General features: G+C 43.3%; 1 long non-coding RNA gene across 1 annotated transcript; it reads left to right on the top strand.

The window, feature by feature from the left end:
• The first annotated feature begins 1,517 nt into the window (after positions 1 to 1,517).
• Positions 1,518 to 2,259, top strand: LOC109616801. Its single transcript, XR_002198061.2, has 3 exons — positions 1,518 to 1,811; positions 1,953 to 2,024; positions 2,169 to 2,259. It is a non-coding gene; the product is annotated as an uncharacterized LOC109616801 (long non-coding RNA).
• The last annotated feature ends 16,159 nt before the right edge of the window (positions 2,260 to 18,418 follow it).

The following is an 18,418-nucleotide window of genomic DNA, read 5'->3' as shown; positions in this document are numbered from 1 at the left end:
TGCGTCTTCAAAGAGGTGTCAAGTGACATTTGCATAACATCGCATAACAATCCCTTTCCACCCTACAGCCTATAGAATGTTTCTCTTTTGTATTCAGCTTCAAACTAATGATTTTGTCACGTAATATTAACTTTCGTTTTTTTATTTTATTATCTCTATTCTAGCACTTTGATTAATTAATTTTAATGGTATTTTCTTAGTAGTTCGCTGTGTTACTGAGGAGCCTATGACCATTGTGTATTTTATGGGCTAATGTATTATTCAATGTCTCTTTTTGCTGCATTTGAGTGAAATACTATTTAGTTTCACACACATCAGACTGGGAGTTCCAATGGCCAAAATACGTTAGTAAGGAAAATGCATTTAGACAAATACTTTGTATAATATAAACGCACAGTGAAGTATTAGACAAAAAGTGATTATTAGAAAATGTAAAGACTACAGGGAAGCTTTAATGGACAATAGACAGTATATTATAATCAATAGCTTATATTAGGTAGATCTGGTTGGCTTCTTCTATCTTCTATTTTCCAAGTACATTTACACATACCCAGAATTGTACTGTGTGTGATGCTAGTGGTAGACAACATATAGGAACAGAAACAGCTTTGCAAAGTTGACAAGATGGTAAGAGATAATGGGAAATATGTTGAGTGGGCCTATATACTGTACATAATGAAGTATATGCGTCCACCTAGAGATAAACTGAGTTTTGGATGCAGTATGGTGACTGCTTAGTTAACAGTTTGAGATGGCTTGACCTGATACGCGTGGTTTCGGTAGAGTCTACAGTAGATAGACTTTTCCTGTTTTATCCAGATTAATGATATTTTTGGACAGATTTGCGTTGGAGATACAGGTGTTAACAGGTGAAAATCTTAGCTGTCGCACGCTACTTTCCCTACACATTCCTGACAGATACGCCATAAACCACAGATAGGCGTGTGAGGGGTGTTTCTGTGTTTATTGGAGTGGAACGAGTGATGTATGAAATCTGGTCCTGCTCTAGGTATAAACAAAATCAGGAAACAAAAAATATTTCTTACTGGCATAGAAAACAATTCTACTATTACCAGCAACAGCCCCCCCCCCCCCCCCACCACCACTCTACCAAAACAAACAAGTCATATCAAATGCCTTTGTGTTCCTGAGTGAAAAAAAAAATTTTTATTACCTTAATTTCCTTATCATCTGTTACAGAATATTTTCACAAGACTGCAGAGTGGTGGGAGACGTCATGTGTGACATCAGACCTCAACACTGACTAGGAGCAAGAATGCCAACAAGAATGCCAACATATCAAGCAGGAAATTATTACTTTTTTTTATTACTTTAGCCTGATGTAGGACAGTATCAAGAGTGTAAAATATATCCAAATAGACATTTACTCTAGTAAAATTATCTGGTAAACAAGCCTTTTCAACTAATTTGTTCTGCTTTCATATATAAATAAAAATGACTCCGGTCATCCTCCTCCTCAACAGCCTCAGGAGGAGGAAGATCATTATCCTTCCAACATATCTCAACCATACCTCTCCACTAAAAAAAGTAAGGCAAGGAGGCTCCTCTTAAAGCCACTCCTCCATTGGTTGAGAGCAAACACAAACCACCAGAATGGCATTAGTAGTGGCAAGTGGCACAGAAGAGTCAACAGGGTCAGATATGAAGTAACATCATACTCATTTTGATGTTTGTTCTTTAAGTCACTAGCCATCCACATCCAAGTTCCAGGCCAGACCAGACCACAGGCCAGACCAGATTACAGGCCAGACCAGACCAGCATCTGAAAGGAATTAACTTAAATAGACATGGTGATTAACCTACCAGAACACAGGTGGCACAGTGAACACACACATGCCACGATCCAGGGCTGCTTGGAAACCAGAACATGGCACCTGGACCGTGACACAGCTTGACCACTATTTTCATATCTTCTATTTGTGTCTCAACAGTGAGTTGGAGGCCAAGAGTGGAGGACCAACCTACCACTTCAAGTCAAATGGAAGAAAGTAACACTCTTGGAAGTAGGTTGAATGAGTATAACACAAAACAACAGTCCTGTAGTACTGTTTAAATACTTTTAAAGACTTTGCACCTACTTAAAAAAAAAACTGATTCAACCCCTAGCAGTAAAAATGTGCAGTTTTAATGCTTTGTTTGCATTTCAGACCTCAAAGTTGTCCTCAACTGGGGACAGAATGTTAAGCAAACCATGTGGTGTGTGTTCGAGAAGGTCTTCACACCGGATTTGGCAACCCAACTGAACTGGTGCGGGACGGGGCAGAAGACTGTCATCCGGTCAATGCCACTGAAGGATGCTGTTGTGTGTAAGTTCAACACTTGCTTATTTCTACAGAAGTTAAACATTGGTGGACAAAACCAACTCATCATTGGAAATGTGGATGCTGCCCATACTTCAGTGTTTCCTCTGGACATGTATCTTGCTGTGGGGGGAATGTTGTTGAGCGGGGCTGTCCTCCATTTATTCTCTCTTCCCTCTCTTCCCTCCCTTCCATCTCTTTCCTTCCTCACTTCCTCTTCTGTTATCTCCACCTCTTCTTTCCTCTCTTTTATCCTCTGTTCCACTGTGGTCTACTCTCCCCTCTTCCATGTACCTTGTTGGCATTCTACTTTCTGTACCACTCTGTCCCTCATTATCAAGACTTTTGTCTCCCCTGCCTACTGAAGTAAAGCGTATACTTCTTATGAAAACCCAGAGCATTACTTTTAAGAGATGGTAACAATAATTTCAGGTACAGTGGATAAAAAAAGTCTTACACATCCCTTAAAATGCCAGGTTCTGGCATGAATGAAACAAATAAACTTTTCCCACCTTTAATGTTACCTATAACAACAATTCAATTGAAAAACAAACTGAAATCTTTGAGGGGGAAAAATAAAACACTCACAATAACCTGGATGCATAAGTGTGCACACCCTCTTATAACCCGTCTGCTTTTGTTTAGGCTTCTTTTGTTTTTTCTATGTTTGTTAAATTGTACATTGTGTAAATAAAGTTCATACCTTAGTCTTTATCTTGTCTCTTCACTTTACATCAGCAGAAATTGTATTTAATGTTGGCAGTAGATTTATTAAATGTCGGCAGTGGATTTATTAAATGTCGGCAGTAGAGCTATGAAGAGGGAAACGTCGTTCAAACATCGGCTGAAGGGGAAAATAAACATATTGCAGATGAGCAGCCGATATCTATACTGCATTCCGCCAACATCTCGTGTCGGGCCGACATCGGTAAGTCATGTGTGTTATCTGGGTAACACTTACATGCCAACTTGCAATCAAATGCATCCTATAGTTGCTGAAGTCGTTTACATTACAATGGGATGATTTTGTCTCACTCTTTAAGAAAGGACTGTTTTCACTCAGCCAAATGTGTTGGTTTCTAAGCATGAACTGCTCGTTTCAGACCCTGTTACTACATCTCATTCATTTTTTATTTGTTATTTTAAAAACATTCTGATTTAGTTTCGCTTGGGATGCTGTGAGGCTGCTCAACTCGGGAACTCCTCTTCCCTTCCATCCACAGTCCCATGAACACCTGTCACTTTATATCATGCTCATCTGCCAATTGTATCATGCCCACCTGTCCCTCTTACATTGCACTACGGTTTTATAGTTGTATAGTTATTATTATTGATTCATGATTTTGTATAGTGTTATTATTGATTGATTGTGTTTCTTCTTTACTTTTAAATGATGAATACTGTTAACTTTTAACTATCTTGGAAAACCAAGATTTTCATTGCCATAACTTGTTATGAAACCTTGTTTTGCATCATTGTCTTTCTGCCTGACACTGCTCCAGCTTAATCTACCCTGCCCTGCATGTTTTAGATCTCTCCCTGCTCTTTTACACCTGACTCAAAGGATCCGCTCATTATCAAGTCCTTCATTAACTACATCGGGTATGTTAGGGGAGGGAGAGATTTAAAACATGCCGGGCAGGGGGGCATCCAGGAGCAGGATTGAGAAACTCTGATCTACTGTATGGATGAATGGCCTGACATTGTCCTCTGTATTTCTCTGATAAAACTAAATTAAATAATTATTTAAAACTAAATTAAATAATTATTATTATTTTATTATCAACGTTTATTTAAAAATGTTCGTTCTTTATATTAATATAAATGTATATTATAATATAAATATATATATTATAATACAAAATACACCAATCAGCCATAACATTTTGACCTGCCTAATATTGTGTAGGTTCCCATTTTGCCACCAAAACAGCCCTGACCCGTCGAGGCATGGACTCCACTAGACCTCTGAAGGTGTGCTGTGGTATCTTGCACCAAGACGTTAGCAGCAGATCCTTTAAGTCCTGTAAATTGCGAGGTGGGGCCTCCATGGATCAGACCTGTTTGTTCAGCACATCCCACAGATGCTCAATTGGATTGAGATCTAGGAAATTTGGAGGCCAAGTCAACACCTTGAACTCGTTGTGTTCCTCAAACCATTCCTGAACCATTTTCGCTTTGTGGAAGGGTGCATTTCGGCAATGGACAGAGGTCTGCATGGGCATCCTGACTGGTCTGTGGCTATGCAGCCCCATACACAACAAACTGTGATGCACTGTGTGTTCTGACACCTTTCTATCGGTACCAGTATTAACTTTTTCAGCAATTTGAGCTACAGTATCTGTTGGATCAGACCACACGGGCCAGCCTTCGCTCCCCACGTGCATCAATGAGCCCATGACCCTGTTGCTGGTTCACCGCTTTTCCTTCCTTGGACCACTTTTTATAGGTACTGACCACTGCATACTGGGAACACCCCACAAGGGCTGCAGTTTTGGAGATGCTCTGACCCAGTCGTCAAGCCATCACTATTTGGCCCTTGTCAAAGTCGCTCAGATCCTCATGCTTGCCCATTTTTCTTGCATCTAACACATCAACTTTGGAATGACAAATGTCAGTAAAAGGACATTTGATGTTTTTCTGTTTATTATAGGCCTTGTTGACCCCTCTCCAAACATAACGTGTTTGGTTGTGACTGTAAAGCTCTATTTTGGTCTTGTCACTCCAAATTACACTGTTCCAGAAGCTATGTGGCTTGTGAAGGTATTATTGGGCATATTGTAACCAGGCTTTTTTGTGGCAATGGCGCAGTAAAGGCTTCTTTCTGACAACTCAAACATGCAGCTCATTATCATCATATTGTGCTCCTCGAAATAACACTGTCTTTTTTCAGAGCAGCCTGTATTTCTCCTGAGGTTACCTCTGGGTTCATCTTTGTATCCCGAACAATTCTTCTGGCAGTTTTGGCTGAAATCGGCCTACTTGACCTTGGCTTGGTATCAAGAGACCTCTTAATAAGTGATATAACAGGACTGACTGGCATTTGCAAGGCTTTGGATATCTTTTCATATCCTTTTCCATCTTTATAAAGTTCCATTACCTTGTTACACAGGTCTTTCAACAGTTCTTGTCTTCTCCCCATGGCTCAATATCTAGCCTGTTCAGTGCATCCACGTGAGAGCTAACAAACTCATTGGCTATTTAAACACAGACACTAATTGCAATTTAAAATACCACAGGTGTGGGAAATTCACCTTGAATTGCCATTTTCACCTGTATGTGTTACCTTGTGTGTCTGTAACAATGCCAAACATTCAAGAGTATGTAAACTTTCTTGATCAGGGCCATTTGGTGATTTATCATTATGATTTAAAAAAGAGCCAAACAACAATGTGATAATAAATGGCTTCCTATGATCACTATCCTTGAATAAGACATGGTTTTGCATGATCAGTCATATTTTCAAAATCAATGCCAAAATTTCACAATTTCTGCCAGGGTATGCAAACTGATGAGCACAACTGTATTTCACTATATTTTTTTATAATTTACTCATCAAATAACCTTTAAATGACATTTGTCTTTCCTGGGATTCCATATATTTCTGCTTATATTGCTTATTCCTTACGTATCAATGATTTTCATTGAAAGGTGAAGATGAAGAACAAGCTGGGCAAATCAGAACTGCAGAGAACCCTCCAGATATATACTGAGGCGGCAGTGCTGTGTTTCATTCAGGCTGCTGAGGATGTTAATTAACCTGCTACGCATTTCCTGTCTCCCTGCCCCCCACTCCACCCCCTTCTCCCCAAACCTCCTGCACTCTCACTTTTCCCTCCAACTGATCCCAGTATCTTTGAAGTGCTAATGACTCTCTCTCTCTCTCTCTCCTCTCACTTTGAACTGTGAAGTGTAAAATGCTCCTGTGGTCATGCCCAGTGTCCCCTGACCTTAGTTGTGGACTGCTGCTCTGTGCAACTGCTCTGCGCTGTGGGACCTTTAAATACACCTGGACCCAAGTGGATCCCTCCGTGCTCTCCAGCCCTCCATGGGTTCTTGAAGCACAGACAGTAAGACATCCCAAGGATCATTAGAACAGGCACGGGTGGAGACCGAGGAGTTAACACAGGATATCACCGAACATCCTGCAATACCTCTCTCCCTGGCAGTAATGAGAGTGAGACCATTGCTCAGATGTTGACGCTCCCTCTTTTGGCACCTCCAGTGTGAGCACTTGATTTACATAGTGAGTGAATTGAGTGACTGAATGAGTATGAAGGGATATGGTTTTGGAAAGGGAGTTTCTTGTTGAAAACCATCCAGAAAATAGAGACTGGGAGGCTGTGAATATCCTGAACTTCATGGCCAGTTCAGACCGTAAATACCATGTATTAGTTTAACCATTTATTGGAGAACTTATGGAAAGCCCTGTACATGCAGGTCTTGGCATTAGGTTCTGCTCCTCTAGGGTAACTCACTGCCATCACATGATCGTGTATACGACACTACCAACAATAACATAACCTTGATATTATTAATGAAATTCCCATGGCAGTGAGCAAGGTATGCAGTACCGATCCCCCCCACAAGGAAGACAGAATCGAACAGGTGAAGACAGGGGTGGTGGGTGGGCGTGCACCCGCATGCCTGTACAAAGATCACCATCAAACCGAGTGAGTAACCTGATCCTTAAATATACAGGTATACAATCTGACATGGTGACAGGAGCGATCCTGCACCAGCTGATGCGTTGCTGACCAGTTACCACTCTCATTTCCTGGCTGAACTGGCTCCGCTAATTTGTTGCAGTTTCTGTTTGTGAAGGTTTGGATATTGACAATATAAGTATATTTTACCGGACCTCGGTGGACCTTTAGTGTTAAATCCATCTGTTCCTGGGGACTTGTCAGAACCTCATCATGCCATAACTGACCAACCGGAATTACCATTCTAAACCAGATCAGTCTGTAATTTTCCCAGCTGCTTTGACCATCTGTACCATCTTTAAAGCCTGTCACTCACCAGAGCTTTTGTTGTCCTGCTTTTACTGTGTCTGTGTCATAAAGCTCATTTCACACCCCTGGTGTGGCCTTAAATGGGCTTCCATTACAATGACCCCGCATCTTACACCTACACATCCAATCACCTTCTCACCAAACTGTAGAGCGCTGAAACCAGGGAAATCAGTTGAATCAACGGAATGCATTTTGAGAAAATATTTATCCAGGACGTGGCGATTAGTGACTGAGAGACAACACCATGTAGTGATTCTATTGAATAGTGAAGAATATAGAGGTTAAGTCCCTCTATGCATTCTCCACGTTTTTTTTTCTGTATTCTATTGTAAAATCTCTGACACAAAGAGGGCCAGTGAGTTTTATATGTTGGGCGAAATCATTCATCAGAATTCTGATGGAATATTAAATAGTGAAACGTGATGTGCAGCTTAACTGAATTAAATTTTAAGAAGACACTTTGACCAAATAAAATGTGTGATTTCACTGGCCTCCACTCTATATACAATATTTAAATTTCTCCAATGTGAAGTTCCACTCCATTTTTATAGCCTATTCTTCTGTGATATAATTAAAACTGAGTAAACAAATGCCTTTTGTATTCTTGTCCCAGGCTAGTGGCGCTGTACACAGAAGTATGCTTTGCTTACTACTAAGTGAGAATCTGTGACTTTTTAGTCAGAATCTGTGACACTTTTTACACTATGATATTTTATTGAAATGAATGACAATCTTGTCGCCTGATATTTGTCAGAAATCAGTTTTCTATAGTATAAACGTGAAAATGTCAAAGCTCTTTGAGTGAAGGTAAAACTCTGACACAGCAAGCTTTTCTTGATTCTAGGGTGAATATATATTTAAAAAATGTAAATGTTATTCAGGTTAAATTGTTTTCATGACAATTGTTGTAGCCTGAATAAGCTCTATGAGCATAAATACTCAATAAATACAGACAATAGTGCCCCCTTTCAAATGACATCTTTCACCAATACACTTTAATATATAATTAGCATTTTTCTGCCCTTTTAAGGTGGAAGTCTTGGTGGAAGTAAACGTTATATTCAAAGAAGTGAGAGATGGAGGGAGGGAGGTATACTTTTAGCTGTGGATATCACTAAATTAGGTTAATGAATTGGTACTATGATACTAAAATAATAGCTATTAGATAAGAAACCTCCTCAAAATCAATTATCAGTCTTATCCTGATTTTATATATAAACACTTCCTTAGTGTGGCAAATATGGACTTATTATATATGCATATTTTATATTTGGCTTGTATAATTATTCGACCCAGTTAATAAGTTAGAGGTATTGCTTCACAAAAACATAATAGATATTTTCACAGAATTCATAATCAGAATAAGACAGTACTGCACTGATTGCAAGGCATAGTGGTCTTACAATTGTACTGCATGAATACACAGAAGTAACAGAATTAATGTTAAGACACTGTTAACACCAAACAAATACGCTGGTCCTGGATGCCATATAAATGAGTAGCTCTCATGTTGGAGCTCTATTTCAATAGACCTTAGTGTTTATTGGACCTCCTTATATTCCTGAATGCCTGGGCACAAGAAATGCCAGGGCAGTGGCTCTACAGTAGACGACCAATCAAAGTTCAGGTGCAACACCTGAACTATGAACTGAATCTCTCAGACAGAATAGGAAAGTTTCTCAGGAGCACAAACTGGCAAACGCCCTCCTGATTATGAAATTGGCCTGTAACAATTCCTTGTTTATCAAACAAACGTTATGCTGAATCATGTATTGAATTTGGGGCATTTTACAAACATGGCAGAAATAGTGTCAGTCTTTTTAAGGAGACCTAACATTTTCACACATAATTTCATTGAGGAACTCAATGAGGTGTGCAGCCACAGCATTGTAAGAAGTGTCTTACGTCCTACCACCCCAACTTCAGATATGGCTAAGCACATATGTTTCCCCCACGTTGTCCAGGTACATGGACAGTTGCTCATTGGCCAATGATATTACACCAACACTGTCAAGGTTTGGCTCGGTAGAAGCCTGCTTTATCAACAAAGACATACACTCACCTAAAGGATTATTAGGAACACCTGTTCAATTTCTCATTAATGCAATTATCTAATCAACCAATCACATGGGAGTTGCTTCAATGCATTTAGGGGTGTGGTCCTGGTCAAGTCAATCTCCTGAACTCAAAACTGAATGTCAGAATGGGAAAGAAAGGTGATTTAAGCAATTTTGAGCGTGGCATGGTTGTTGGCCAGACAGGCCGGTCTGAGTATTTCACAGTCTGCTCAGTTACTGGGAATTTCACGCACAACCATTTCTAGGGTTTACAAAGAATGGTGTGAAAAGGGAAAAACATCCAGTATGCGGCAGTCCAGTGAGCGAAAATGCCTTGTTGATGCTAGAGGTCAGAGGAGAATGGGCCGACTGATTCAAGCTGATAGAAGAGCAACTTTGACTGAAATAACCACTCGTTACAACCGAGGTATGCAGCAAAGCATTTGTGAAGCCACAACACGCACAACCTTGAGGCGGATGGGCTACAACAGCAGAAGACCCCACCGGGTACCACTCATCTCCACTACAAATAGGAAAAAGAGGCTACAATTTGCACCAGCTCACCAAAATTGGACAGTTGAAGACTGGAAGATTCTTGCCTGGTCTGATGAGTCTCAATTTCTGTTGAGACATTCAGATGGTAGAGTCAGAATTTGAGAACAGAATGAGAACATGGATCCATCATGCCTTGTTACCACTGTGCAGGCTGTTGGTGGTGGTGTAATGGTGTGGGAGATGTTTTCTTGGCACACTTTAGGCCCCTTAGTGCCAATTGGGCATCGTTTCAATGCCACAGCCTACCTGAGCATTGTTTCTGACCATGTCCATCCCTTTATGACCACCATTTACCCATCCTCTGATGGCTACTTCCAGCAGGATAATGCACCATGTCACAAAGCTCGAATCATTTCAAATTGGTTTCTTGAACATGACAATGAGTTCACTGTCCTGAAATGGCCCCCACAGTCACCAGATCTCAACCCAATAGAGCATCTTTGGGATGTGGTGGAACGGGAGCTTCGTGCCCTGGATGTGCATCCCACAAATCTCCATCAACTGCAAGGTGCTATCCTATCAATATGGGCCAACATTTCTAAAGAATGCTTTCAGCACCTTGTTGAATCAATGCCACGTAGAATTAAGGCAGTTCTGAAGGCGAGAGGGGGTCAAACACAGTATTAGTATGGTGTTTAGGTGAGAAGGGAAATTGTTAAATCAAATACAATCCTGTTTCCATAATTCAGGATGCTGTGTAAAATGCTAATAAAAACAGAATGCGATGATGTGCAAATAATTTATCCCTATATTTAATTTAAAATAGTACAAAGACATCATATCCAGTATTGAAACTGAGAAATGTGACTGTTTTTGGAAAAATACATGCCCATTTTGAATTTGATGCCAGCAACACGTTTCAAAAACATTGGGAGAGGGGCATGTTTATTACTGTGTTGCATCACCTCTTCTTTTAACAATACTCTCTAAGCTTCTGGGAATTGAGGAGACCAATTGCTGTGGATTTGAAAGTGAAATATTTCCATTATTGCTTGACATAGGATTTCAGCTGCTGAAGAGTTTGGGGTCTCCTTTGTTATATTTTTCATTTGCCAAATATTTTAAATGGGTGACAGGTCTGGGCTGCAGGCAGGCCAGTTTAGCACATGGACTCTTTTACTACAAAGCCATGCTTTTGTAATATGTACAGAATGTATTTTGGCATTGTCTTGCTGAAATAAGCAATGCCTTCCCTGAAAAAGATGTTGTCTGGATGGCAAAACCAGTATATGTTGCTCCAAAACCAGTATACAGCTCCGGAAAAAAATTCACCTTTTTCTTTCCTTTCCAAAAAAGTTGAAAAGGAATGTTTTTAGTGAGGAACAGAAGCTGTAGTGGTCTCTTAATTTTAACCCTTTTGTTCCTCACTCAAAACCTTCCTTATTGACTTTTCTGGAAAGGAAAGAAAAAGGTTCAGTGGTCTCTTATTGGTCTCTTAGTGGTCTCTTATTGGCTCTTTTACGTTGAGAAATGTTATTCTTTAATATTTGCACTACTTGCACCCGCAGTTATTCAGAGTGGTGATCCCCTCCCCCTCCTCACTTCTGACTGGCCCATCCTCTCTGGAATGGTCTTTAGATACCCAGTCATGTTACTGACCTGTTGCCAATTGATCTAATTTGTTGTGATATTCCACCAGGTTTAGTTTTTTTGCACTACACAACTTTTACAGTCTTTTGTTGCCTCTGTCTCAACTTTTTTGAAACATGTTGCTGGAAACAAATTCAAAGTGGGCATATATTTTTCAGAAAACAACAAGATGTTTCAGTTTCAACATTTGATATGCTGTCTTTGTACTAGTTTCTATTGAATGTAGAGTTTTAATGATTTGCACATTATTGCATTCTGTTTTTATTTACATTTTATGCAGCATCCCAACTTTTTGGGAAGCAGGGTTGTAGATAGGTGAACTAACATACCGCATAAACTCAAAAGAAATGCTTTGTTGTTCGTATGCAAAATGCTTGGAAGCCAACCTATTGATGTTTTCCTGCTAATTGTATGGCAGGGGACTGAAAAGGCAGATGTTGCATTTCAAAGTGTCAGGACACAACAAGGATGAATGCTAAGTGTGGCTTCAAAGCATAGATATCCGCTTCTAAACAAATTGGACAAGTCAAACACTGTTTCAAGGACTGTATGAGAGTAAGAGGTAACTATTTGTTTGGAAAATTTTCATATAACAACAATCACAACCCAGTAATTGCACATCAATAATGACAAAGTATTATGTGAAGCTAATATTTCTCAGATCCAGACATCAATATATTACTACCAAATTATATAAATATGTAGTTCAACCTCTGTCAGACAATACTATTTGTTTTTGTCCCAGATTTAGGCTGTGCTCTCTTGTGTCCACATTTTAGACTACTTTTTAATTTGTCTTCAGTTCATTTTCAGGCGGAGATTGACTGGTAGCCTGAAGTATCACACCGTTGTAGAATAGAAAGACAGATGGAGAGAAAACCAGACACAAACTGGAAATTAATAATACATGTCATTTGGCAGACACCTTTACATAAAGCAACTTTCATGGATGCATACACTTTACTTGTGGGTGGCACCAGAAGTCAAACTGACAATCCTGGCAATATGAGCTCCACTTTCTACTAACAGAGCTGACAATCCTGGTATTATGAGCTCCACTTTCTACTAACAGAGCCGGCAATCCTGGTATTATGAGCTACACTTTCTACTAACTGCCACAGAGCACAAGAAAATAAACTTGCTTTTTTTCTCCCAGATCAAATATGTGGAATTAATCACCTTATTCTTGCAGTTTGATTAACCTTCAAATACATGTAAACCTTTCCAGAACTAAATATCAGGACAACATCTAGTGTGTGAGTAAAGATACTGTCACGGCTTCGGGGTTTGGACAAGGAGGAGCAGGAGAAGGCGTGGTGGAAGGATCTTTTTAATGGTATCCTCACGAACCAATGCAAAATAAGTATATACAGTTGACGAAGCGTCGTACAGCTCTTTGTAGGTAGAGACAATCACACACAAAGACAGGGGGAGCAGAGGGAACATATATACCGGGGGAAACAGCGATGATGAGGAACAGGTGCACTAAACGAGACACAGGTGAAATGTATGATGAGACGGTGGTGTCAGAAGGCCGGTGACGTCGACCGCTGGGGCCCGCCCACTGCAGGGGGAGGTGAACCAGCAGAGGTCGCAGTTGTCACAGTACCCCCCCCCTGACGCGCGGCCCCAGCCGCGCGACGACGCCGGCCTCGGGGCCGACCCGGGGGGCGCGGAGCAGGGCGGTCCGGCCGACGCTGATGGAAGTCGCGGACAAGGACGGGAGCCAGGACGTCCTTCACCGGAACCCAGCTCCGCTCCTCCGGGCCGTACCCCTCCCACTCCACGAGGTACTGGAGGCCCCCCGCCCGGCGCCTCGAGTCGACGATGGAGCGGACAGAGTACGCCGGGGCCCCCTCGATGTCCAGAGGGGGAGGGGGCACCTCCCGCACCTCACACCCCTGGAGGGGACCATCCACCACCGGCCTGAGGAGAGACACATGAAACGAGGGGTTAATACGGTAGTCGGGGGGAAGGCGTAACCGATATGTTACCTCGTTGACTCTCCTCAGGACTTTAAAAGGCCCCACAAACCGCGGGGCCAGCTTCCGGCAGGGCAGGCGGAGGGGCAGGTCCCTGGACGAGAGCCAGACCCGGTCGCCCGGCCGATACACCGGGGCCTCCCCGCGGTGGCGGTCTGCGGAGGTCTTTTGACGGCGGACAGCGAGCCGGAGGCGGGATTGCACTGCCTCCCATGTGCCCGCTGCCCGCCGGAACCAGTCGTCCACCGCAGGGGTACCGGTCTGGCTCGGCGTCCACGGCGCCAGGACCGGCTGGTAGCCCAGGACGCACTGGAAAGGCGTCACTCCCGTGGAGGAGTGGTGCAGAGAATTCAGTGCGTATTCCGCCCACGGCAGAAACTCTGCCCACTCCCCCGGCCGGTCCTGGCAGTAGGACCGGAGGAACCTACCCACTTCTTGATTGACCCGTTCCACCTGCCCGTTGGACTGGGGATGGTAGCCCGAGGTCAGGCTGACCGAGATCCCCAGGTGCTGCATAAATGCCTTCCACACCCTAGACGTGAATTGGGGACCCCGGTCAGACACGATGTCCTCGGGCACCCCATAGTGCCGGAAGACGTGTGTAAACAGGGCCTCCGCGGTCTGTAGGGCAGTAGGAAGGCCGGGCAGGGGCAAGAGGCGGCAGGACTTCGAGAACCGATCCACAACGACCAGGATGGTGGTATGGCCCTGGGAAGGGGGGAGATCAGTCAAAAAATCAACAGAAAGGTGGGACCATGGTCGTTGTGGAATGGGCAAGGGGTGCAACTTGCCCACCGGTAGGTGCCGGGGTGCCTTACTCTGGGCGCACACCGAGCAGGAAGAGACGTATACCCTCGCGTCCTTGGCTAAAGTGGGCCACCAGTACTTACCGGCCAGGGCGCGCACTGTTGGCCCGATGCCAGGATGACCGGAGGAGGGAGATGTATGCGCCCAGTAGATGAGGCGGTCGCGGACAGACGCCGGCACATACGTACGGCCCTCAGGGCATGTGGGCGGAGAGGGCTCGTCGCGCTGCGCTCGGGCGATGTCCGCGTCCAGTTCCCATACCACCGGTGCCACGATGCATGACTCCGGGAGCACGGGAGCATCATCCACAGGCCTCTCCTCCGTGTCATGCTGGCGGGACAGCGCGTCAGCCCCGACGTTCTTACTCCCCGGCCTGTAAGTGAGAGTAAACACAAACCGGGTGAAGAACATAGCCCACCTTGCCTGGCGAGGGGTCAGCCTCCTCGCTGCCCGCATGTACTCCAGGTTCCGGTGGTCAGTCCAGACGAGGAAAGGGTGTTTAGCCCCCTCTAACCAGTGCCTCCACGCCGACAGAGCTCGAACCACGGCCAGCAGCTCACGATCACCAATGTCGTAGTTCCGCTCCGCCGCACTGAGCTTCTGGGAGAAGAAGGCACAGGGACGGAGCGTGTTACGACACCCCGTCCGCTGGGAGAGGATGGCACCGAGCCCACAATCGGACGCGTCCACCTCCACGATGAACTGGAGCGACGGGTCGGGATGGGCCAGGACCGGAGCGGTGGTGAAACGGTGTTTCAGTTCCACAAACGCCCGCTCCGCGTCCACGGTCCACCTCAACCGGGTCGCCCCCCCCTTCAGAAGGGAGGTGATCGGAGCCGCGACCTGGCTAAAGCCCCGGATAAACCTCCTGTAGTAATTAGAGAAGCCTAAGAAACGTTGCACGTCCTTGACCGTGGTTGGGGTCGGCCAATTACGCACGGCGTCGATGTGAGGCTCCTCCATAGCCACACCTGTGCTGGAAAAACGATATCCCAGGAAGGACACAGACGACTGGAAAAACAGACACTTCTCGGCTTTCACGTACAGGTCATGCTCCAGCAGTCGAGCCAGCACTCTGCGCACTAACGAGACATGTTTGGCGCGGGTAGCAGTGAATATCAAGATGTCATCAATATACACTACCACTCCTTCGCACAACAAGTCCCGGAATACGTCGTTGACGAAGGACTGGAAGACTGAAGGAGCATTCATCAACCCGTACGGCATCACTAAATACTCGTAATGGCCAGATGTGGTACTAAAAGCGGTTTTCCACTCGTCTCCTTCCCGGATACGCACCAGGTTATAGGCACTCCTGAGGTCTAATTTAGTGAAAAAGCGGGCCCCGTGCATCCTCTCCACCTCCGCAGAGATCAAAGGGAGAGGGTAGCGGAACGGAATGGTGATCTTGTTCAGCGCCCGGTAATCGATGCACGGGCGCAAACCACCGTCCTTCTTTTTCACAAAAAAGAAACTCGAGGAGACCTGTGACTTGGAGGGCCTAATGTATCCCTGTTCCAACGCTTCCGTATCCTTGTTTGTTGTCAGGGTGTGTGATTCTGTCACGGCTTCGGGGTTTGGACAAGGAGGAGCAGGAGAAGGCGTGGTGGAAGGATCTTTTTAATGGTATCCTCACGAACCAATGCAAAATAAGTATATACAGTTGACGAAGCGTCGTACAGCTCTTTGTAGGTAGAGACAATCACACACAAAGACAGGGGGAGCAGAGGGAACATATATACCGGGGGAAACAGCGATGATGAGGAACAGGTGCACTAAACGAGACACAGGTGAAATGTATGATAAGACGGTGGTGTCAGAAGGCCGGTGACGTCGACCGCTGGGGCCCGCCCACTGCAGGGGGAGGTGAACCAGCAGAGGTCGCAGTTGTCACAGATACATGACTGATCTGGTCAATGATCGATCCTTGTTGAATGTTTCCTTTTTTCGTACAGGAGGGGAAGTAATATATCCAGACTTAAGTCAAGCTTCATTCCTTTGGCATTCTTATTAACATATTGTTGTAGTGGCATTTTGATGTGTGTGTGCTTCAACACATTTATAAATGAATTTATATTTATTATGCCCCAGAACAAAGGATTGCAAAGTTTCAGACCCACCAGTTAAGATGTCTGTTGCGTTACAACATATCATAAGTTCTGCATTATGAAAAGAAAAAGGCATGAAATAATAAAATAGCGATAATGCCCTTAATGTCTTAATGCTGAATCCTTGAATTTCAGCCTGTTCAGGTTGTTTTGGACTCTAGATGACGATAGCAGATGGTAAAATTGTTAATGAATCAATCAATGAACAAGAAAGAATCAATCAATGAATCAATCAATGAACAAGAAAGAATCCAGTGGATATAGAAAGTCTACACACCCCTGTTAAAACGTCAGGTTCTTGTGATGTAAAAGAATGAGACAAAGATAAATCATGTTTTTCCACATTTAATGTGACCTATAATGTGAACAATTCAATTGAAAAACAAACTGAAATCTTTGAGGGGAAAAAATAAATAATAGAAAACTCACAATAACCTGGTTGCATAAGTAAGCACACCCTTTTGATTTTATTACAGCACTCAGTCTTTTTGGGTAGCAGTCTATTAGCATGGCATATCTTGTCGTGGCAATATTTGCCCACTCTTCTTTGCAAAAGTGCTCCAAATCTGTTAGGTTGTGAGGACATCTCCTGTGCACAGCTCTCTTCAGATCACCCCGCAGCTGTTCAATTGGATTCAGGTCTGGGCTCTGGCTGGGCCATTCCAAAATGTTAATCTTCTTCTGGTGAAGCCATGCTTTGGTGGATTTGGATGTGTGCTTTGGGTCATTGTCGTGCTGGAAGTTGAACTTCCTCTTCATTTTCGCCTGAAGGTTTTGTGACAAAACTGCCTGGTATTTGGAACTGTTCATAATTCCAACCACCCTGACTAAGTCCCCGGTTCCAGCTGAAGAAAAACCGCCCCAAAGCTTGATGCTGCCACCACCATGCTTCATTGTGGGTATGGTGTTCTTTGGGTGATGTGCAGTGTTGTTTTTATGCCAAACATACCTTTTGGAATTATGGCCAAAAAGTTCCACCTTGGTTTCAACAGACCATAACACATTTTCCCACGTGCTTTTGGGAGACTTGATGTTTGTTTTTGCAAACTTCAGCTGGGCTTGGATGTTTTGCCTTGTAAAAAATAAAAGGCTTCCGTCCTGCCACCCTACTCCATAGCCCATTCATATGAAGAATATGGGAGATTGTTGTCACATGTAGCACACAGCCAGTACTTGCCAGAAATTCCTGCAGTTCCTTTAATGTTGCTGTAGGCCTCTTGGAAGCCTCCCTGACCAGTTTTCTTCTTGTCTTGTCATACATTCTGGACAGACATCCAGTTCTTGGTAATGTCTCTGTTGTGCCATATTTTCTCCACTTGATGATTACTGTCTTCACTGAGTTCCATGGTATATCTAATGCTTAGGAAATTATTTTGTACCCTTCTCCTGACTGATATCTTTCAACAATGAGATCCCTCTGATGCTTTGGAAGCTCTCTGCGGACCATGGCTTTTGCTCTGAGATGCAACTAAGAAAATATCAGGAAAATCCTACCAGAATAGCTGAACTTTATTTGTGATCAATCAGAGTCACTTTAAATAATGGCAGATGTGTAATGACTTCTATTTAACATGAGTTTGAATGTGATTGGTTAATTCTGAACACAGACACATCCCCAGTTATAAGAGGGTGTGCACTTATGCAGCCATGTTATTGCAAGGTTTTGATTTTTCATTTTTCCCCCTCGAAGATTTCCGTTTGTTTTTCAATTGAATTGTTCACATTATAGGTCACATTAAAAGTGGAAAAGGTTCTGACATGATTTATCTTTGTCTCATTCTTTTACATCACAAAAAGGGGTGTGTAGACTTTTTATATCCACTGTACTTACACCACTTACACACTTTACATAGTCCTAGCAAAATTAGTGGCTATGAAATTGCTCCAAGAGGTTTTCCTTTTCCTTAAATCAGTAAGGTAGTTTATTATCCTGAAATTATTTGATTTTGAAATAAAAAACACTGCACTTGAGCTATAAATGTT

Source organism: Esox lucius, chromosome 17, assembly GCF_011004845.1.
Source record: "Esox lucius isolate fEsoLuc1 chromosome 17, fEsoLuc1.pri, whole genome shotgun sequence".
Lineage (NCBI taxonomy): Eukaryota > Metazoa > Chordata > Actinopteri > Esociformes > Esocidae > Esox > Esox lucius.
The sequence above is the reverse complement of the archived record's forward strand: the minus strand, read 5'-3'. Positions and strand labels throughout refer to the sequence as shown.